This window comes from Puma concolor, chromosome B2 (genome assembly GCF_028749965.1).
Source record: "Puma concolor isolate L17-30 chromosome B2, mPumCon1.1.hap2, whole genome shotgun sequence".
Lineage (NCBI taxonomy): Eukaryota > Metazoa > Chordata > Mammalia > Carnivora > Felidae > Puma > Puma concolor.
The window spans coordinates 88,882,850-88,907,137 of NC_141671.1; the positions used below are offsets into that span (position 1 = coordinate 88,882,850).

Genomic DNA, 24,288 nt, shown 5'->3' on the forward strand with positions numbered 1-24,288 from the left:
GGCGCTCTGCATGGACCTTCTTTTGGCAGGGAGAAGGCATGGGGTGGCTCAAAGTTGAGCAGTTGAGGAACAATGATAACTGTTTTGTCTGGTTTGGTTCTCCTCAGAGCCAAAGTCTCAGCAGTCACGGTAGGCAAATGATTGGAGAACACCAACCCTTGAGGCTACAAGGCCTCAGCCTCTGCTCATCTTAACTCAGGAAATCATAGGTATGGTTCCTCAGACCCTTGCTGGGGGTTCCCAAAACCCTAAGGGGGAGTCACATCAGAAAGAGTCAAGAATTTTTTTCTCTTGATAAAAATAGTTTCTCAAACTGAGTGTGAGAAAATGGATTGTCAAGTGCTATTTATATGCATTTAAGACCAATGAAATCAGAATAGATGCTGGGCTTTCCTGTAAACAATTCAGAAGCATTTCTCTGTTGCAGCAGAGAGCAGCTGGGACCTTAAATGAAATGAAGCTCTTGCATGCAGTGGAAAAATCTCCCTCCTTAGTTCATTCTGCATTCATTGCTATTTTCCTAAGCCCTGCCTTTCCACCTGACGTAGCGTTCTTTTCGAATATCCTATGTCTAGAGGATGGGAGGAGGTTTTGTATTTTCAAACGGATTATTCAATTTAAATCCTTTTCTACTCATCCCCACTGACTTTACTTGAGAATTCACATGGTGTCTTTGGGAAACAGAGCCCATCTTATCCCCTTTGTTTAACATTGTCTACCTCACTCTCTGAACACTGGCTAGCTATGTAGCTACTTATGGGGCAGCATACCTTCAAGATTTCATGATGACTTGAAAGCAATTTACATACAGAATATGAGGGAAAATATGAAGTCTTCTGGTAGCTGACAGCATAGTAAATTCCTGGTGTCTTAGCAAATGACATTCAGGGAGAACTCTAACTCTCGCCAAAACAGAGTCAGAGGTATCTGTTAATTATCCAGCATCTGACTCAACTGACTAATAATTTTGCTGATGTATTTCTCCCTTATTTCTTTCTTTGTATTACATTAATCAGCAACTTCCTTTCTACTCTTGCCCCACCAGTGAGGATAATAAGAGCTGTGGTGTACTGAGGGCCTCCCAGGACCCAGACTCTTTATAAACTCAATGACTTATCATCACAACAGGCTTGAAGGACAGTTGTTATCACCCCATCTTCCAGATGAGCAAAATAGGGATTCAGTGCCTTGCTCAGGGTTGCAGAAAGGAGCCAGCCTACAAACCCAAGTCTGCAGACACCTGCCTTCATCCTCCAGTATTCTATGCTGTCTTGACAAAGAAAATATGAGGGAAACACATAAGCCATATTTTTTTCTCCTTCTTAGGTATTTCTGATAATGTTTGTTCAGGTAGAGGTCAAAAGTTGGTGAGGATGAGTTTTTGGTATGAATTTTAATACCTGCGGTTCTCTGCCCACAAACACAAATCATCAAAATTTTCTGGTCAATTCAAAGTGGGGGGAAAAAGAAAGACTTGGAATGAATTCTGCATTTAATTATTTCTAACTGAATTGAGATCTGAACCAATCATCCTTGTGGCTTCTTTCTCTTTCTGTGGCATGGTCAAAGGGAATGCCAGAGTGGTAATGTGCAGATGTCTGAGTATCCGAAAAAATTCCATACTGTCCACTTAAGAGTTATCATAATTGCCTCTCTAAAGTTTACTAATATTATCACATAGAATTTTAAAAACTGCTTTGTGCTGCAGGCAATATCTTTTCTACCTGGTCCTCAAGAAAGAATTAAAAGTCTCACATAAATATGATCGGTTTAGGTGTTCGGCAGGCAATAAGAAACTGTTTTTGCTTTATCTTAGTAAATAAGTAATTCCCTCATACTCAACTCAATAGAGAAAAATTAAATCAGACTAGCTATATTGCCTCAAGTATAGTTAAGTTCATCATTTTTGCTGAGGTTATACTAGTAATGCAATATACCATGGAAGAATCTAATATTCAGCCCAGGGTGAAGATTGGGTATGCCAGAGGATTAGTGTCAGGGTGCTTTATAGAAGTGAATCTTGATGGACAGGCTGGAGACAGATCTACAGAATCTCATTAAATTGCTGAATTGTTCATTACGGAACGTTCTCACTGTAATAAAGTGCTCATTGACTTTGACAAATCCCCATCCCATGTCTTAAAGAAGAACAGTGAAGCAACGGGTGTGGGGGAGGAGGAAGGAAATTGACACAAAGTAGGACAGGTAATAGAAAAGGGGATGGAGGGATAGTGCTCTTTGATTAATATGTGCAACTAGTAACTTCTGTGAGAGCCCAGTAAACACACACACATACACACACACACACACACGCACACGCACACACACACACACACACGTTTATACATGTGGTTCTTCCACTATCAACCAATAATGTAATCTGGGACATTCCCCTTTTTGGTGAAAGGTCTGATTTTCATTATTCACCAGACTTCACACCGTCTGTCTCTGAAGACGTCATAAGAACCTTCAAATTATCCTCACTGAACAAACTCTTTTTTACTTTCTCCTGGTGTCCTTATCTACTTCCTTTCCTGATAAAATGTGCTGCAGGCTGTAATAACCATTCTGTGGATCAAGAAACCTATAAAATTATGCCTTCTATCTGCCCTTTTTTTTTTTTCAATCTGACCTTTTTAAACTTTAAGTCTCTTTTCTCACAGAGGGCTTCTTCATCCCCCATAGACATTTTTTTCCTCCCTTCCATGGCTGAAAACTACTTGCCCTGTTACGCAACTTCTCTTTATATTCATAGGTTAACATAGAGACTTGAACCATATGCACATGCATAGAAGTCCCCTCAGAAAAATGCTTTAAAAAAATTTTCAGTTCAATTCAGCTTAACAATTTGGTCTGATGTTTCAAGGCCAGTGATTTGTAGGTTCCAGATGAAAGACACCAAGTTGGTTATGGGGCTCAAAGAAACAGGAGACTAAAAATGAGCAAATCAGCTGAGAGGAAGCGTGGGGCGTGAGGTCATACGCGTTTGTGACCTGGCAAATCTCCACCAATTTTGTTTGGCTTTTGGGTTTTAGCTCTAACACAGGACTTTGTTTCAGTAGGGTCTTGTTAAATTTTTCCTGTTATATTCAACATTCAGTTTCAGACTGCTGAGCCCGGGGTCCTGCTATAAAACTCTAGTGAAATAATGAAAAAATTCCATACCACTCCCATGTATTGGGTCTGTTTTCATTTTCATAGGAAGTGCTGGCTAATCCATTTTCTTCTGAGGAAAATGCCTTCTCTGCCTTTTCTACCCCAGGTTATCTTTTACCAGAATGAGGGCTTAGAGATTACTTTCCATGGGAGTACAGTTTACAGAAAAAAGCCTGAATATGCTGTAAATTCTTACATTTGCTAGCACATGGAAAAGCTATGGTCCTCCGTCTATCAGTATTTATTGAGCACCTATGAAGTGCCTAAAAGCATGGAGTGTTAGGCAGAGCACAGGTTTGCTAACTCGGTTTTCCTCCCCCACGCCTCACCCTAAACGGAAGGGATCTGTATGATTTTAAACCATTATTTCAGCCCTCTGGATTATTATTTCATCTCTGAAGTAGCATAAACAGGAAGTATATTTTAAAATGATAAAGATAGTTTGTGAAAATAAAAATGAATATTTCTTGAGCACCTGTTACATACTAGGTGCGGTGTTAGAAGTAGGTCCTGAGGGTCGCCTGGGTGGTGCAGTCGGTTAAGCGTCCGATTTCAGCCAGGTCACGATCTCGCGGTCTGGGAGTTCGAGCCCCGCGTCAGGCTCTGGGCTGATGGCTCAGAGCCTGGAACGTGTTTCCGATTCTGTGTCTCCCTCTCTCTCTGCCCCTCCCCCGTTCATGCTCTGTCTCTCTCTGTCCCAAAAATAAACGTTGAAAAAAAAATTTAATAAAAAAAAAAAAAAAAGAAGAAGAAGTAGGTCCTGGCATGGGGTGTCTGGGTAGCTCAGTCGGTTAAGCATCTGACTCTTGATTTTGGCTCAGGTCATGATGCCACGGTTCGGTTCATGAGATCAAGCCTCAAATCAGGCTTTGCATTGACAGCATGGAGCCTGCTTGGGATTTTCTCTCTTCCATTCTCTCTGCTCCTCTCCTGCTCGTTCTCTCTCCCTCTCTCTCTCTTTCTCAATATATATATATATATATATATATATATATATATATACATATATAATATGTATATATACATATATATATATACACACATACATATACATACATATATGTATGTATATATAAATATAAATGTAAATATAAATATATACATACATATATGTATATATATATATGTGTGTGTGTGTGTATGTATATATATATATACATACACACACACACACATATATATAGAAGTAGATCCTGGGGTAAAAAGCTTTCTAGAAATATTCAATTATTGGGTTAGAGAGATTTAGTTTAGTTTCATCTCTAAATGTGGAGAACTTTGATTTTCCTTCAGTTATTAATTTATTAACTGATTCCTACTTTTATGAAGAAGACTCACTATTTTATAAGGACAGGACATATATAAATGCTCTGTTTCTTTATTAACCTTGGGTAGCGGGCACCTCCTTTTTGTATTTTGACGAAACAACTCAGTGGTTACATTACTGACATCAAACAGGATTAGAACTTACAAGGACAGTCTCCTTTATCCTGGTCACGTTCCACTTTAGTATGGCAAGAGGGACCGAGTCACCTGGTTTGGGGTTAGGGGTAATCATGTTTACATTTGTCTTTGTGTGTCCCCAGAGGCTGAGGCTATGCCTGTTGTGTTGGCCTTAAACACTGATCTTTTGCTCTCTATAAATAATAAATAAAAACAATAGTGTACAGTTTTCATGTTAAAATGTATTGAATGGATAAGAACACATCCTACTACTATTCCCACATGAGGCTGGATTTATTCTAGGAAAATTGGTATACAAAATGAGCTTGGCCTTTTAAAACTGCATTTTTTGTTGTACTTTTGTTGGAAATTTGCTTCCATAAGTCATACTGTTAATAACACATTTACTTTATGTCTCTAGGGACATGAGTCACGTGGTGTTTAGACTAGTCAACAACCTCAGATGCAGTGTTTTGTGGTGGTTTTTTTTTTGGCAAGCCCCTCCCGGGCTTTTCTCTACACCACAAAACCAGCCACTTACAGTTTGATTTAAAAGGAGTCCCAGAAGGTGAGCCCAAACAAAAAGCAACTGTCCCTTTATGATTAGAAAATAGAAGACACTAGTGATGCACACAGCTTTCATCTTTGACCTCTTATAAAATAAATTGACCCAAATGCAATTCTGGCCAGGGAGAAGCAAGGACTTCAAACATTACTATATGTTAAACAATACTATCATAATGCTTCATATTTGAATGTCATATCACAGCTCAAGAATGCTTCTGCACGTATCAATGCTTTGCTGTCCTGGGGTACAAATGGAAAAACCTGAGGTAACAAGGCTAGAAATCAAATTCATGTCTTCTAATTCTTGGACTCTTCCTGCCTTGGCCCACAGCTTCTAAATTCATAGTAGGGGTGTCTGACATGAAAAGATGCTCAACATCGCTCCTCATCAGGGAAATACAAATCAAAACCACACTCAGATATCAGCTCACGCCAGTCAGAGTGGCTAAAATGAACGAATCAGGAGACTATAGATGCTGGCGAGGATGTGGAGAAACGGGAACCCTCTTGCACTGTTGGTGGGAATGCAAACTGGTGCAGCCACTCTGGAAAACAGTGTGGAGGTTCCTCAAAAAATTAAAAATAGATCTACCCTATGACCCGGCAATAGCACTGCTAGGAATTTACCCAAGGGATACAGGAGTACTGATGCATAGGGGCACTTGTACCCCAATGTTTATAGCAGCACTTTCAACAATAGCCAAATTATGGAAAGAGCCTAAATGTCCATCAACTGATGAATGGATAAAGAAATTGTGGTTTATATACACAATGGAATACTACATGGCAATGAGAAAGAATGAAATATGGCCTTTTGTAGCAACGTGGATGGAACTGGAGAGTGTGATGCTAAGTGAAATAAGCCATACAGAGAAAGACAGATACCATATGTTTTCACTCTTATGTGGATCCTGAGAAACTTAACAGAAACCCATGGGGGAGGGGAAGGAAAAAAAAAAAAAGAGAGGTTAGAGCGGGAGGGAGCCAAAACATAAGAGACTTAAAAACTGAGAACAAACAGGGTTGATGGGGGGTGGGAGGGAGGGGAGGTGGGTGGTGGGCATTGAGGAGGGCACCTTTTGGGATGAGCACTGGGTGTTGTATGGAAACCAATTTGATGATAGATTTCATATTTAAAAAAATTTTTTTTAAATAAAAAAATAAGTAGGGGCGCCTGGGTAGCTCAGTCAATTAAACGTCCGACTTCAGCTCAGGTCATGATCTCACGGTTTGTGAGTTTGAGCCCCGCGTCGGGCTCTGTGCTGACGGCTCAGAGCCTGGAGCCTGCTTCAGATTCTGTGCCTCCCTCTCTCTCTGCCCCTCCTCTGCTCACACTCTGTCTCTGTCTCAAAAATAAATAAACACTAAAAGAAATTAAAAAAAAATAAATTCATAAATAGAAGCTCAAATATATTTGGGAGTGAATGACACAGAGGTGCACCAAATTCATCCTGTGATTTTAAAGAAATTTGGAAGGGCTTGAGGATTCCTGTTTTTTGTTGTGCTGCCCACAGACTGCAAGGATAATGGCCAAGCCTACCTGCCTCCATGTCTGTGTCATGTTGTCAATTCTGACTCCGTGCTCCATGGCATGCACTTCATTCTTTCCTTCATTTATTTCAAATAGTTATTGAGTGCTTACCCTGCCCGACCATGTGCTACTGAGTACTACTTTTGCCTGCTACATAGTGGGTTCTGGGCAGTGGTGGTGGAAGAGACCAATGTGGCCCTGCTTTCATGGACCTTAGAGTCTGATGGGGCGCTTTCCACCTGCTACTCTTTGCCTGCTTCCATGCCTGATTCCCTTCCAGTGGGGAATGACCTGTGCCCACTAGTTTGATGATTTCTTTGCTAATTTGGGGCATGTTGACATGTTCTGGGTACACTGAAAAATGAAATGCTTTTGTTTGGACATTTCAACACAACGTAGTGTCCCTTTGCCTTTTCTTCAGTGCTTTATTCATTGTTAACTAGTATTCATTGTACATACCTGCTAAACCGCTTTGCAAACCTTTGTCAGTCCATGTGGTATAGTCCAAGCCTCAAAGAAATCAGACTGTGGGTGGTAATTTAATTTTTTTTTTCAACGTTTTTTTATTTATTTTTGGGACAGAGAGAGACAGAGCATGAACAGGGGAGGGGCAGAGAGAGAGGGAGACACAGAATCGGAAACAGGCTCCAGGCTCTGAGCCATCAGCCCAGAGCCCGACGCGGGGCTCGAACTCCCGGACCGCGAGATCGTGACCTGGCTGAAGTCGGATGCTTAACCGACTGCGCCACCCAGGCGCCCCTGTGGGTGGTAATTTAATCAGAAAATTCTGTGAATAAGATTATCATTTTTAATGCTTGGACCTTGGCTACTAGAAATGGAATAAGATGCTGTGGCCTGGAAACTTTTATCCCCAAACAAAACTGCAGTATTTCATTATATTTACACCCTTCCTCAATTCAGTTTCTTACATGCATGTCATTACTATTTTTTTTTTTTTTCAGATAGGTACTTTCTGGGCATTTTCATGGTATCTCGTTTTATTTTTTCACTTCCCATTCCTTAACCTCACTAAATGTGTACTGTTTCTCGATTTGCTTCCCAAAACATCTGGCATTCCTTCCCAGCCACATATAGTGTTTTCCACAAATATAATGAGGATGTCTCCACTTCCCTCTCATAGGTGTTAGTGAGGAGAATAAACTGTGGCTCCTTCGCATCCCAAATAGTGCTGTGCCTGGTGGACGTTTTATCCTCTGAGGGCCCCCAGCTGAACACTGAGCAACGCTGCTATTTCAGGGCTTGGTGCTCGAAGCTGCCAGAGTGTGTATTTAGTCATTCATCCTGATGTATGTGCAGTTAATTCCTCTGTGAGGATGCATCCCAGAGGAGCTTGACTGGTGGCCTTGCTCTTGTTTGTCTGGGCCGTGTGCCTTTGCAAGATGCACGACACATTCATTTCAGAGGGACTTTGCTTCAGCTAATCCTCGGCACTAGAGCTGTGCGTTGTCGAGTAGCTGTGAGGGGCAGTGATTATCAGAAATTACAGGAGACCTAACTTGTATTCGTGTGTCGCTGTTCCCATGAGTTAATCGTTTTTTTCCTCTTTTTTTTTTTAAATGAGCACAACAGAACAACAAGGTGATTTATGAGATATGACATATTTATGTTCCCTGCGTCTAATTTTCACTGTGATTCATGTTGTTTCCAGACGGATACTTTGTTGTTGCTGCTGTGAGAAGGAAAAAGATGGCTGGAGAATATTACTTATGCATTGGTGGCCTGCAGTAATGTTGCTGCTACCTGGGTTATCAGGGATTTAAAAATAAAACCCAACTATAAACTATATATGAGGTAGAAACCCTGAGGCTAGGCCCAGAAGTTCATCAACAATAATAGCAACAATAATAACTCTTTACAATCCTGGAGAGCTTTACATTTTAAAATGGCTTTTATGTACATAATCTCATTTGAGTCTCTCATCAGCCTGTTAAGGTTGACAAGGCAAATATGACCCAAATTTTAACAAGGGAGGAAACAGAAGCTCACAGAGGGTAAGTGATTGACTCACTTCACGGTATAGGTTCAACATAGGTTCGACTCATTGCATTCTCTCAAAATATACCAAATCTGTAACAAAACAGAAACTCAAAGTACATGATATGTCTTCTCCTAAGCCAAAGAGATTATATTAGTCTATAATGATCAATCCAGCAGTATACATTTCCTAAGAAATTACCAATTTTCATTTTCACCTGTTGTATGGCTTTGTGGGAAGTTGCAAAAATGACTCCCATAAAAGCAGGGCAGGAAAGTGTTGCTGAGGGTCTTTCTTTATCAGAGCCTGGAAAATTGGGGCTCTAGATGGTTTGTTTGATGAAAAGTGAATAGAGCATTCTGACAGAGGTAGGGAACCACCTTGCAGTCCTTCATTCCTTCAAGCACAGGTGATGACATTTAAAGCATAAAGAGAAGGCCCATAAGGGAGGATCAGTTTGAAACCCAGTCAAGGAAGGCACCTGGGTGGCTCAGTCAGTTGAAAATCTGACTCTTGATTTGGGCTCAGGTCATGATCTCAGAGTTGTGAGATTGAGCCCTGCATCAGGCTCTGTACTGAGCGTGGAGCCTGCTTGGGATTCTCTCTCTCCATCTCTCTCTGCCCCTCCCCCGGTCATGCTCTCTCTGTCTCTCTCAAAATGAATAAATAAGCTTAAAATAAACTCCAATCCAGGGAATTAAATCACTTTGAAAGAGAACCTGGAGCACCACTGTATTTGCCGCAGCTACATAGACTGTGTGGTGGGAAATCTGCAGGCTGTTAGAGATTGGATAGAATGAACGAAGTGATGAATCATTATATCTTTATTTTATACACAACATATTGAAGATTTAGAAATTTATGTAGCAGAAATTGACAGTGATGGTCTAAATATGGGGTTTGAGAGAAAAGAAGAAAAAAATAATTTATTGGAATTGATAAATGCTACTCTCTTTCCAGAAGACATGAGTCTGTGTCTCATATCCTGCATCCCAGACTATTTCTATGGGAATCCTTATTGGGCCAGTTGAGTGTCCAATGGAGTGGCCGTGGAGGCCATAGAGATTTCCTGTTCTGGGCATTCTAGGGGACAGGATCTAAAGTTAGACATGGAGTGGCTCAGAGGATCAGAATTATTTACATTCAAAAGAGATACAGAAGCTTTGACGTTCATTGTTAAATACTGACATCATTACCCACTGCTTCTCCTGCTCCTGCCTCCAGAACTTTTGCTTCAAGTAAAAATAAAGAACACCTCAACATGTCACATCTGGAGGAGAATGGTGGCCATTCTAGAATATCATAATCGTCGGCAGCATTCACAGATAAAGTTAGTTCTTAGACTTCTTTTGTGCCCACAATAATAGACTAATGCATTCTCTGGATTGAGGTTCTAATCCTTTGACCACTTCTTCGTTACCTGGGGTGGCAAGCCCCAAGTTATTGGGGGAATGCAGGCCGGCTTCGATGTCCTGGTAGATAAAACATAACCAGAAGAAAAATCCTCTTAGGAAAAAAGAAATCCTTGATAAATTCTAGAGATAGATATAAAAAAAATTCTTGACATTGCTTCCCTCTGTCTATAGGGAGTATTACAAGTCAGTGTAGATAAGTGACACAGATATTACTGGTGCTTCAAGAACAGAAGCCAAAAAGAGTCCTGTAAGGGCTGGAGGTTGAGTGAATGTATCTTCTTTGTGTGTGTTCTTGTTGATGAGAAATGCCCACATGCCTCCTCTGACCACACAAGGAAATCAGGTAATTGAAGGAGTGATGGATGATGCTCTGAAGTTTAAACGTTTTAGAAGGACCTATCTTATTAACACTTTAAAACAAGTGAGCATAATATCATTAATTTTGATTAATTCATTTGCTCTTAATATAGCTTTTAATTTGTAATTCTATGTGAATTACAATGTAATTTGGCATTAATTATACTAAATTGACTATAAGTCAGCCAATCACAATGGGAAATTACTCACAGCTGAAAGTAAAACTAAAACTCTCCATCCAGAAAGGATGGCACCTCGTTAAGAGGCAAATACACTGTAGGTATCCCTCTCTGGCTGTGAGAATGACATGGGACCTACTGAGGACTGTGAGCGATTTCTTAAGTCTGCCTACTTCTGGGAGTATATACTCTTTTGAGTGAAGCCCAATATAAAGGGTAAATAATACACAAAGGAGTTGATTTATCAGGTTTGCCACGTCCCCTAAAGAATCTTTCTGCCTTTCTCATTTCATGCAAGATTTAGGCCCTGGAGAGGGACTGTGTGGGTGCATTAGAATGATCAATTCCACACTTCTTGGGTTGTGGGGGTTAGAACAGGCACTCACCCAGGTCGGCTTGCTTTTAGTTTCCATGTTTTGTGAACAAGCTAGGAAATCCTGTTTCAAATCCACGCGAGTTCAGTGTCCTGAAGTCACTCTTCTTTGGCCAGTACAAGACTGCCTTCTAAGCAGAGGAAGTCATGCCTTAAAAAGCCAGTACCACTCTGGGAGAAGAACTAATCCCTCAGGAGATGACGGAGTGTTTGTCCTTAGTAAAGCTTGCTGCAGGTGCCTGTGCACAGGAAGTAAAGTGACCGCTGCAGAGTATGAGCTCTTAAGAAAGTGGTAGGAGAGCAAGGATGGATTTGGAAAATACTTGTGATTCAACCCTTTGCCAGATATCTTACTTTGAGAATTGTCTCCTAAATAACAACAAGGGGCATCTGGGTGGCTCAGTTAGTTAAATATCCCAACTCTTGATCTTAGCTCAGGTCTTGATCTCAGGGTTGAGCTCAAGCTCCATGTTGGGCTCCATTCTGGGCTCCATGGTAGGTGTGGCACTCATTTAAAAAAAAAAAAAAAAAAAAAAGAAACAGAAACAGAAACTTTGAAGTGCTGCAGAAAGTCATATGGCAGCAATATCCTGCTTGGAGTGTATTTCATATAAGTAGGACCATGGGAATTTTGTACATTATGGGTACATTTGTGGTGACCCATAAAAGATGCCTAGATATGAGCAAACACATTTTGCTAAATATTGCGTAGAAAATTTCAGGCTATGTTTAATAACTCTTCTTTTTACTTTGTTAAATAACTATGTCATCATTCCAACTCACAGTCTAACAAATGAAGTGGCCTAAGTTTTATGTAAAGATTTTGAGTTGAGGGGCACCTGGATGGCTCAGCTGATTAAATGTCTGACTTCAGCTCAGGTCATGATCTTGCAGTTTGGTTCGTGAGTTCGAACCCCATGTCGGGCTCTGTGCTGACAGCTCAGAGCCTGCTTCAGATTCTGTGTCTCCCTCTGTACCTGCCCCTCCCCAACTCACGCTCTGTCTCTGAAATATGAATAAATCTAAAAAAAAGTTTTTTAAACATTTGAGTTGAAAGGTTAAAAACTACCCTGAATCTTGATCCAGAAGCCACCCTGTCCCCTGTCTCTTATACACATGAAGGTGGGGTTCATGCCATGCACACACTTGCAGGCAGACACACATTTGGAAATTAGATGCATGTTAGTCTTTGTAGCTGGAAGACCTTCCTTTGTGTTGCAGTACTACTATCTTGAATCATAATCCTCTCATAATTGCTGGTTGGTCTCAAGATTCAAGAAGGAAATAGAAGTTAGATGCTTACTTTTGCCATTCCAAGTGTGCATTCCATTCATCACTAGATTTTTCAAGGATGTTAATGTCTGTAGTTTGTTAACAAAAACTGCTATATAAATGCAGTTTTATATTGTTTCAGTTTTCCCCAAATCCCTGTTGTGCCAGGTTTTAGCCTAGCCTGTCACAGAATTTCTTACTCCTTTTTTCCCCCAAATAGTCTTTTTGATATCAGCATGGGGTTGGTGTGTTCCAGTCCCTTACCTACTCTTGTGGTTCCCAGTGTATCTTCATGTTCTTGACCCAAAACAACCCCTCCTTGATCCATATCCTCTGATGGATTAGTTCTTTTGAGCCCTTAATATGGTGTTCTTCAAGGAAGGACAGTAAGGGTTTTGGACAGAAGGAACTAGTACCCAAGAACAGTGGGTGGAGAGAAAACATTTACAGGGTATTTCTGCCCTCGGTTTTATCTTCTCATCATTTAGAATGCCAGTGGAATAAATGGGTCTGTTAATCAAACAGCGCTGAGAGGTTAGGTCATTGGAAGCTTTTTAGTCATTTTGTGCTTTTCAAGAGTGAATTTGTTAGAATTATGCTGAATACCCACTTAAAGCCTCAGCTGATAACCCTACCTGTGTTTTATAACTCTGCACTGTCAGAACTCATAATAAGTCAAACATTCTTTCAGTGGTGCTCATAAGGGAGGAAAAAAAAACCCCACAAATTTAAGAGTAATTTCAGATTGTAAATGAAAAGGAGAGGCACGACTGTTCATTTGCACCAATCATGCCTTCCTTTCATCTGCTCTGATTAGGCCTGGTGCGGTTTCATCAGACCCCTCCATCACCGAGCTGTCACTCCAGCCGTCTGTTGATTGAAAACAATCAAGGCTCTGATGGCACAATTATTCTGACCCTTTAACTAGAGGCTGCTGTGATAATGAAAGGTTGATTATGATAGTTTGTGCCTCTTTCAGTTTGCCAAGAAGGTTAATTTGGGCATCAGACGGATGTTTAATGGGCGCTTGCTGGCTACACTGAGGTAAATGAGAACGTGCAGTCCTGGATATTGCACGGATATAGTTTGGCTGTCAATCATTGTCATTTGGAGTTTGTGCCTCACACTCTGGAAATCACATTTTATTTTTTCCTTGGGATTTAATTTATTCTGTGCCCTGAGGAAGTTCTTTCACTCGGTGACCTTCACAGCAGCTTTCTCTGCCTTTTTTTTTTCTTTTTTCAAATGGAGCTCAAAGGCAAAACACATCTAGAAGAGCATTTTTCTTTCATTCTCACTTAAAAATGGGAACTTTAAAAATCCGTCCTTATCACTGCCTTCCAATAGAGCAAATGTTTCCATTCCGATTGTGCGGTGGGGAAGTATGAACGACAGGGATACTTCAGCCAGTTTGCTAATGCAGCAGGCAGCTCACAGGGTATTTCCACGCCGTTTCCTACACTAACCAGCAAACTCGCAAACATCGTCAGTTCAGAAGGGGCACGTGCATGGAAGTGAAGGTTCCATTCTCCTGACATCTCCCTCCCTCGCGTGTCTCACCACAATTTGTTGAATTCCTGTTTCCAAGTGCAGCATCTTACTCCCTTTCCCTCCTTCTTGGGGAGGTGGAAGCAGGGAGACAGAAATTTGTCTCTAGTAGTAAGAAGGTTATTAGAAGTTGCAGATACCAATTTGTATCAATTCAGCACCTTATCTTGCTATTTCAAGCATAGCGTAAAAAAAAAAAAAAAGAGGCAGACACCTAATAATGCTGGTGTTTACAGTATGTGGCTCACTACAATCCTCTTTGATGCATACCTTTTAAAAAGAAGAATAAAAGAAAAGAAAGAGTAAAGAAAAACTATTTCTTTATTTCTGTCTCCCGGCTGTGCATAGTGGTCTCCTGGACTAGACACCTGAGAGTGAGCCTCATTGTTCTGCTTCTTCATTTATGTTGTCTTCAGTTTCATTTCCCCCAGTGAATGTTCAGCAGTGTATTTCTACCTAGCCTTGGACATTTTTCTCACATGTCAAGTCAACTGGAAAACAATTAAGTCTATAGTGTTAAGGTGACAGCATCATAATGATTATAATTTTACTTCAAGTATTCTGTTTTCACATTATTTATTTCGTTTTTTTTAAAGTAAGCTATTCATATTTGAATATAAAGAGAGCCATTACGTGATAATTCAATCTCACCTGAAGAGGCTCCAAAAATAAAGTCATTGAATTCGGTTATTGTCTTAATGCAGCCCTTATTTAAGCAATAGTGCTATTTAAAATGTTTATTTAGGGGCGCCTGGGTGGCGCAGTCGGTTAAGCGTCCGACTTCAGCCAGGTCACGATCTCGCGGTCCGTGAGTTCGAGCCCCGCGTCAGGCTCTGGGCTGATGGCTCAGAGCCTGGAGCCTGTTTCCGATTCTGTGTCTCCCTCTCTCTCTCTGCCCCTCCCCCGTTCATGCTCTGTCTCTCTCTGTCCCAAAAATAAATAAACGTTGAAAAAAAAATTAAAAAATAAATAAATAAAAAAAATAAAAAAAAATAAAATGTTTTTTTAAAAAGAATAGGATTGAGGGTATACACACACACACACACACACACACACACACACACACACACACAGAGATACATATGGTCTCACCAGATACTTCGCCACACTAGACCACAAGTGATTAGTTCCGTTTAGCTCTATGGACAGCGTGGATAAAATAGCCCTCAGGGCTGCTTAGGAAAATTATCAATGAGTTATGCCTTGTTTTGTTTATGCAATGGGGAGTTAAAAGATAATTGGGGGGGGGGATTTCAAATCAATGAGTTTTTGGTATTTAAAAAAGTCTTAATTTTGTTATTAATTTATGGCATCTGTGTCAATGAGTGATTTTATTTTATAGATTCACTGTGTTCACAAACTCATGGGACTTAAGCAAAGACTGTTTCTTCTTAAAGGAAGTATAGCTCATTATTTCAGGTTGTTTTGGTTTAAGCCTGACTGGGTTCCTATATTCCCTGATCTGTTGTACCCTTTATACCTAATCGTGGAAAACCAATGTCCCAAACAGACTGCTTTTCCTGTGTCTTCCTATACCCTCCAGCACATGCCCACTGCTGTGCTCTCACATTGGCTCTGTTCACCAACACTGTATCCCCCCAGCCGTGATGTCCCCTAATAAGGTCTTGCAGAGTGCCTCCTGGCCTGGGCAGCATGTCTTCTGCTTCCCGGGCTGGGCATTGGATGCATGTTCTCTTTCCTCTTCAATTCTTCCAACTTCGCCTTCAAAGTTCCCATTGCTCTTCACACATCTGGTTCCTTGACCTTATAAGGATGTGTCAGAACTGTGATTTCCCCAGTTTGCCGTCTCTCCATTCCCACTGCTTCTCGTTCAGCAAACACTTACAGGTTTCATGCAGGGTGCCAGGCACTGGGGCTGAAACAGATCTTTCAGTGTAGCCTCTGGCACGGCTGCTACTGAATACTCATTCCTTCATCCATTGCAGCCCACTCTTCTGCACAAGTCTTCTGAGATTGTCAAGGCCCTGGGTCTCCTGCATTGCGCTTATTTTTCCACATATCCATCTTCCCTACATGGCTGTTATGGATTGGTTCTCTAAGCTACTTCCCCCAGCCAAAGAATGTATGATAATTGTGCTGAAGAATGTATCTTCTTTGACAAAGGTATTACTTGTGTATTATACTCAGAGTTGTTGCAAGGTGTGAATAGAGGATTCACTGTTCCCGGGTTATTTATGCTATGATAAAATGAAGTTAGAGACTGCAGTGTGTAAGATTCTAGTATTTACTTTAAACTTTATTTATTTGGAGAGAGAGCACGTGCGCACAAAGGGAGGGGGAGAAAGAGAGGGAGAGAGAGAGAATCCCAAGCAGGCTCTGCACCTTCAGCACAGAGCCCAACACGGGGCTCGAGCCCATGAACCGTAAGATTACGACCTGAGCCGAAATCAAGAGTTGGACGCTTAACTGACTAAGCCACCCAGCCACCCCAAGATTCTATTGAAACATCAGTAGCCGAGCTGAAATTCGTGTAGTGGTGTTCAGTGGTGGGCATTGCCTTCATGTGTATTCTCTGCAACTCACTGAGAAGGTAGGCTCTGCCTCCCCAGCCCACCAGCTCCATTCCCTTGATAGCAGAGTCTGGCCCCCAACAATGTTTAGTCGTACATTTCATTTAGGGGGCTCCCCCACTTCAATCAATGTGCTCCATAGCTCTAACATAGCGTTTAAAGTGACCATTGAGGATGATTTTCTTTTTATTTGGAGGCTGCCGACATTAGAACCTTAAGTGCAGCTTAGATACTCCCTGGACATCTAAATTCATCATAGTAACGTTTGTTTGAGGGATTTGACTATCTCTGTCTGTATCAGTGACCTGGGGCAGCTGCTTGAGCCTGTGAGGTCCTTTTGGTCATTAGAGGTTTAATTTCAGGCAGAGAGTATGTGTGCCAGTGAACCTGCTATTGGTTCATTATTATTGAATCAGTTCATAAAGAAATATTCCAAGGCTTGATGCTCTCAGGATGCTCCAGGGCATGTTTACAAATTAAACAGCGCTTTTTTTTTAACCATAAAATTTATATAAGTGTGCCAGCAATATTGAAAACACCCATGAGGGAAATGGCGACATTAAAAGATGGTTTTTGCATGTGTCTGAAAATCTGCTTACAATAGACAGAATTTGCAGAACTCTAAATTTGCAGGATTTTCCTTCCCCTAATTCCAGTATTCCATGAATATATTTTACAGGGATAAGTTAAGACATTTGAGGTCAAGAGTAAGCCTTGAGTTTTATGGTATTAATAGAGCTTGGAAGTGAATGGCAAATAAGAATGTGTAGTTGTGGACTGATTAGAATCCTCTTTCTCACTAAGTAAGTTCCTGGCACATAAGGGACACTCAAAAAGAAATTGAGGAATGGATGAATAAAAAATCTAAAAGAAAAGATTCATGGTTACATCATTTGCCTCAGAGCAACAAAACAAGAAGAAAAGTAATCAGCTCAGACAATCAATCATTATTTTAGTTGTCTCAAGCCAGAAAACTTAGCTTATATATGTTTTTCCTTGCCACCCAGTGAACTGAGTTGAGATTTGAGGGGACTTATGGACATGAATTCAAGTATTTTTTTTTTAACGTTTATTTTATTTTTGGGACAGAGAGAGACAGAGCATGAACGGGGGAGGGGCAGAGAGAGAGGGAGACACAGAATCAGAAGCAGGCTCCAGGCTCTGAGCCATCAGCCCAGAGCCTGACGCGGGGCTCGAACTCACAGACCGCAAGATCGTGACCTGAGCTGAAGTCGGAGGCTTAACCGACTGAGCCACCCAGGCGCCCCAAATTCAAGTATTTTTAATGAGAGACTCAAGCCAAGTGAAGAAAGTGGATATATGCTGAGTATTATGCAAAAACAACCAAGTTTATGTCTATATCTCTCTCGTCATTCATTCATTCATTCATTCATTCCTCTCTGACATGGGATTTAACAAAGCAACAGACCTTAAATTACTGAGTTAGAATTACTGGGTCCATTTCTGTGAAAACAGGCTCATCGTAAGGACTAGTTTATAATCTGCAACAGATTATTTGTCATGCTTTTATTCTTACTTTACGACATGTGAAGTACTTAATACTGTGTTGCAACTTTCTTATGAATTTCTCAGAATTCAGCAATTTCTCAAAATTTATACCAGTATTTCACAGTACTGTGTTTGATAAAAAATAGTCTGAATGGGCCGCTTTTATCATGAATTCAAAAGAATAATTGAATTGAGGATTAGCTCCATCTCTCAGTGGCACCTTGCCATCATGTTAATTCTGTATATGGTCTAAATATTGTAGTTTGCCAAGCTCCGTCACAGGCTTTCCCTTTCAGTCCTCTGGAGACACCTGTGATGTAACTAATATCATCCTTGTTTTGCAGATGCTGAAGCTGAGCCTCAGGATGCCAGTGTTTTTCATAAATGCCCAAATAAGTTGCAGAAACAGATCTTTGACATCAAGTCCTGCCTCCTTCTTTACTGTGTCACATTCACCTCTATGGGTGCATACGAATTAGTGATAGAAAAAAGCATCAGATTTTCCTGGCCATTTCAGCGGTCTTTGCCCTGATAATCCATCTTCGTTGCATACAGTAGCTGGGAAACACAAAATGCTGTGACCCATGTAGGGCCATTCTAGTCCTATTGCCAATGGGATGTAGCAGGGTTTTATTCTGTTGATCGAGTTGGCATTCTGTCATTTTCCAGTGTTGTTCTAACAATATGAGCTTAATATTTCAGTGAAAACATGCAGTCTCTTTGGTATTCAGAAGGATGTCATATATAAATACGTAGACACTAAGATTTTACTTATTTTATTATTATCAGTCCAGCTTCAAGTAATATTCTGATGCCATCAAGGATTAGATGAATGAGTATTACTTTTAGGCTCAGAGACCATCATTAGAAGGCAAGTAGAAGAAGTTATTTCTAATTGTTCCTGTATTTTGCTAACATAGGAGGAGATGAAGGGTGTGTTCCATTTTCCCTGCAGCATTATTGGTGCAGATGATTGTAGTTGTCTTGGTTGTTCTGTGGGATATTTTTCCCATGTGAAAAGCTTATACATAAGTAAGGGGATGGTATATTTCAAGACAGTCCTGAGATAAAAATTTATGTGATTAGTTTGAAGAATGTTTGCCTTGATATATATAGTCTCCTTCTGAGAATTTAAATAAATAGTACCTTGAAGCAGTTGTCTTACAAATTTGAAATGTGTGTTCTTTGGCTGAGATTATTTTGTTTTTACAAGAGATGGTAACTGTTAAGTGAGATGATATGTTCTGAACAAAGTTGTTCCCAGGGAGAAAAAAACCATGATATGACCTGATTGTCTGCATGTGCACATAAACATGCATATATTTCTGGTGAGTATAGAATTATAGACAAAAAAATCACTTTGTTTTTCTGAAAAGAGATTTATAAAAACTATGTGTGCTGTGAAAATCTGGAACATGGTTACTAGACCTAGTGATTAATTTTGGTTGTCTCTACCACCTATAGGAAGTTTGGAGGATTCTAGTTTAAAATACTACTTTTGGTGGATGTGTAGGTGACATATATCCTAGAAGTAGAAGAGACTCTCTCATCAACTCACTTATTTTACAGATGAGAAGCCAAATGACTGGTACAATATCAACCATACTTGTACTGTTCTTTCTATTAAGTTTTCAAAGGTCAGCTCAAACTGGTGGCCAGTTCTCACAGGTGGAAAGGACACAACAGTATACTAACCTCATCTTTTTTCCTGTGTTTATTTTCTCTTCATTTTGATATGCAACCCTTATAAAATCCTTTTGAAATATCCTCTTGTGTTACAAGACTGAACCAAAGGACAACTCAGGCCAATTTTTGTTTTGCCCTCTTAAATACCTGGAACACCCCTTGGTCTCAAGGGATCTTGCTTTTGATATTCTTTGGCATGTAATTAAATATATGAATATAATACTATATGTAAAGATGATTATCGTGCACAATTTTGTTTTCTCAATTTTTTATTTCAAAATAATTTCAAACTTAAAGAAAAGTGACAAGAGTAAGGATAGCACAAAGAATACCCATATGATTTGCTGATTTCTTAAACAAATTACCTCATGTGCTTTATCATATATTCTGTCTCTGTCTCTATCTCTCTGTCTCTCTTTATAAATATCTAGATCTCTATAGATACATATCAAGAAAGAAAATACAGGAGGGAAAGAGAGGGAGGGATGGGGGAGAGAAAGAGAGGGTTTTTTTCTGAGCCATTGGAGAGTAAGCTGTATACATTATATATATATATATATATATATATATATATATATATATAGGATTTTAAATATATATATATTTATATTTATATATATTTATATATATTTTATATATATATATATTTATATATATATATATTTAAAATCCTAAAAAAAACCTTGTAACTATTCCTCTTTATGTAAATCCTTAGTAAAAGGCAAAAGATTTATATGACTTGAAGAGAAACCAGACTATCACTAGGCATACATTTTATCCTGAAGATGAAAATAAAAGCATTTGTTAGTCTCCAACTTCATAAAGTTTTAAATGAACAATGAAAGAATATGTGTTATTATCATATCTGCTAAGCTGAATATTCTTTTAAAAATATGTCAGGTCTTCTGACAATATATGAACCTTGGGCCTCATCAGATTTGATTCTATTGAAATATATTTCTTGGAGGAAAAAATCGCCTATATGTCTTATATAAGTCTATAGTCAGCTATAATGGTTAATGTGCAACCTCCCTTGAAAAATCTGTTTTACAAGCAAAATGTTGACACAGTTTTAATTATAGCACTCGAGTGAGCACTGTTATAATTTTTAATGTTCCTCCATGGTAACATTTTCATTGTTCTGGTAGAGGAAATGCCCTGATCCTGTGTCCCTAGTTTCTGGTGATTTAGGATTTTACAACAATGTTGTCTTTTTGAACAGAAATTTTTCATTTGGTCTCAAAGAAGATAATATGGCCACAAAATTTGGCACATTTATTTATTAACATGAACTTTACTTTCTATGGCAGTCATTACTCTGGTTTAAGATGTCACTATTCAGACTTCACATGACTCATGTTAATGCAGTGAGCTTCTATGTAGTTTAACATGGTTAAGCCTCAACACCTGCTCACTCATTCTAGGGGAATCGTCCACACCTATATCTAAAGAAATTGTATGTAACATTAGGAAGGTATCTTGCTAAAGTTTTATGTTTATGTTATTACGATTTAAGGCATTATAAAATAATGTATAAAATGATGTTCTTTAATGTAATGTATAACAGTTATGCACCATCCCTGTGAGGACATGGACTGGAAGATGGAAAGTTTGCTGATACTCCGTTTAGAGAGGAAAAACTGTCCATGCATTGTCACTTAATGTATTAAAAGATACTTCCATGGCTTGCCACCCCGGTTGGCCAAACGCTCTTTAACATGCCGGCTCTTTTTGGAGGTTTAGGAATGTCATTTGGTTGTTGATTTGCTCTTGTGCCCTTTCTTTGTCCCTTTTTGAATTTGCAGAAGTGTGGAATTGATGCTGCCTCTCGGGCACTGAGGGGAGACTGGTGCCCTGGCTTATCTCAGCAGGATGACAGGACTGGCAAGGATATAGACACTTGTGCCTTCACAGCGTGGGCTCCTGCAAGAGGGAGGGTTTGGTTTGCCCCTTCAGCAAAGCTGTCTACAACAAAGTTTTAAATAGGAGAATAATTACAGGTGCCCCTGGCCAGGGGGGCAGAATAAGGCTGTGGGCAAAAATATCAGTCCTTGCTTACTCAGCTCTGGCTGATAAGTACTGTGATAAGAACATCCTTTTCAGTGAAAATTTGTGAATCAAGACAAAGAAATAGTGCTTTTGAACACAAATAAATAGTGCTTTTGAACAATGTGGCAAGGACTTTATCTTTCGTTAGTGTTGATTAAAAAGATTTGATCTCTCATCTGAAGAGAACTGCCTCTGTAAAGGGCATTTTTATATGCATTGCAAGACATAAAGGACTTATATGGAAGATGTGTGTTCTTGGATTTGGGATGACTTTATAATTCATATATATTTCAGGAAATCTCTGAATGTAAGGTTTGTTATTGTTTTGACATTACTTTGGGTTCATTTTGTGTAGTATACATACAGACAGACATACATATATAAGCAAGAGTTAGACTTCAAAACAGCTGCTGCTTTGAAAGGATTAGGAATTTTAGATTTCAAAACAGTAGCTTCTGGCTGTGTTTGAGTATGAACAATAAAGGAATTTGGATTCCTTTGGATTCCTGAGGATTTATAATATTAGGAATGTGATGTTTGCTCATTGATATGTTCCTGAAATGCATGAGTAAACTGTATGTTTTAATTGAATTAGAGTAAAATTTGTAGAATTTAAGATTATATACCATAGGATTTTACATATATATATGATATATATATGATATATCATATATACTACTCCATAGAATGGTAATCAGTGGGGATACACTGAGAAAACTAATAGGAAAGGATTGCCTTTTCTATATATTTTTGAGCCAGGTTTAGTTAACAAGAAATGACCTAGAATTAAAATACATGTTCCGTAAAAGTAAAACAATAATTCAAGACTCAAAGGATATTAAGGCCTTTTACCTTAAATATTTGCTCTTTAATTACACACTCTTTAAAGCATTAAAAGAATTTTTAAAAGCATTAAATATATGCTTTTTATGTTGAAGTAATCCATAAATGAGACTTATTGAAAAATACTGTCCACCTACCTTCAAGCAAAACATTCTTAAAAAATACTTTATTTTTTTGGGGCGCCTGGGTGGCGCAGTTGGTTAAGCGTCCGACTTCAACCAGGTCACGATCTCGCGGTCCGTGTTCAAGCCCCGCGTCAGGCTCTAGGCTGATGGCTCAGAGCCTGGAGCCTGTTTCCGATTCTGTGTCTCCCTCTCTCTCTGCCCCTCCCCCGTTCATGCTCTGTCTCTCTCTGTCCCAAAAATAAATAAACGTTGAAAAAAAAAATTAAAAAAAAATACTTTATTTTTTTAATTTAACTCTAAATATGGAAGTTATCTTTGGTCTTAATTACATTCTATCTTAAAATAATTGCTGATGGTTGGTACGCTTAGGTGGCTCAGTTGGTTAAGTGTCTGACTCTCAGTGTCGGCTCAGGTCGTGATCTCATCATTTCGTGGGTTCGAGCCCTGCATTGGGCTCTGTGCTGACAGTGCAGAGCCTGCTTGATAGTCTCTTTCCCACTCTCTCTACCCCTCTTCTGCTCACACTGTCACTGTCTCAAAATAAATAAATAAAATAAAACTTTTAAAAAATTTATCAAAAAAATGATTACTGATGGAAAAATAATAATCGGGGCACCTGGGTGGCTCAGTCAGTTGAGCATCTGACTTCAGCTCAGGTTATGATCTCATGGTTCGTGAGTTCAAGTCCCACATTGGGCTCGCTGCTGTCAGTGCAGGGCCTGCTTCAGATCCTCTGCCCCCATCTCTCTGCCCCTCCCCTGCTTGTGCTCTCTCAAAAGTAAATAAAAAACACTAAAAAAAAGAGAAAAAGAATGATGATATGATACAATAGAAAAATAGTTGTATAATTTAAAAACTGGGTTTGTTTTTCTCTTAGTTTTTTTCAGCTTTATTAATTTATTTTTGTAGTTTAAAATTTTTAATGTAAATTCCAGTTAGTTAACATACAGTGTAATATTAATTTCAGGTGTAGAATTTAATGATTCATCACTGACTTACAACACCCAGTGCTCATCGCAACAAGTGCCCTCCTTAATGCCCATCACCCAATTCACCCATCTCCCCAACCCACCTCCCCTCCAGCAACCCTCAGTTTGTTGTCTATAGTTAAGAGTCTAAAAAACTGGGGTTTCAGTTCCAGCTTTTCTAATTAGTTGCACGACTTGAGGTAAGAGAGATAACTTGTCTAGATTTGATTTCTGTTTGTAAAATTGAGAAGCTTAAACCAAATACCAAATGGATTCTAAAGTGTTTTCTTACCCTAATATTTTATTTATTTGAGGGCTTAAAAGACTATGATGTTCATTGTATTGCCAAGAACCTCAAATAGAGGTGGTTGGCACCAATCATGTGAAGGAATAAAACAAGGGTCTTATATATGTAAGTTTAGTACACTGCATGCTGTTGTGTGACATTTTTAGAGTTTATAAGGACTTTAGAGGAAAGCCATGAAGATGAGATAATAGGAAACCAAAACCTGTGATAGGTAGATAATTATATAGAGGAATTGATATTATTTGTTCAAGAAGAATATGAGAAATAGCAGAAGAACAGTTGCAAATAATTTTCCCTTCTTAAAAAATATTTTTTAATGTTTATTTACTTTAGAGAAAGAGAAAGAGACAGAGTGTGAGCAGGTGAGGAGCAGAGAGAGGGAGACACAGAATCCGAAGCAGGCTCCGGGCTCTGAGCTGTCAGTGCAGAGCCTGAT

At 39.4% G+C, this 24,288-nt stretch overlaps 1 protein-coding gene and 1 non-coding gene across 13 annotated transcripts in view; one reads left to right on the forward strand and one right to left on the reverse strand.

Annotated features, from left to right (window-relative positions):
- Positions 1 to 24,288, forward strand: part of KLHL32 (kelch like family member 32) — a 246,291-nt gene that overhangs the window by 153,662 nt on the left and 68,341 nt on the right. The gene's annotated exons all lie outside the window — the stretch shown is intronic.
- LOC112863043 (U5 spliceosomal RNA) lies at positions 20,208 to 20,319 on the reverse strand. Its single transcript, XR_015251764.1, has one exon. It is a non-coding gene; the product is annotated as a U5 spliceosomal RNA (small nuclear RNA).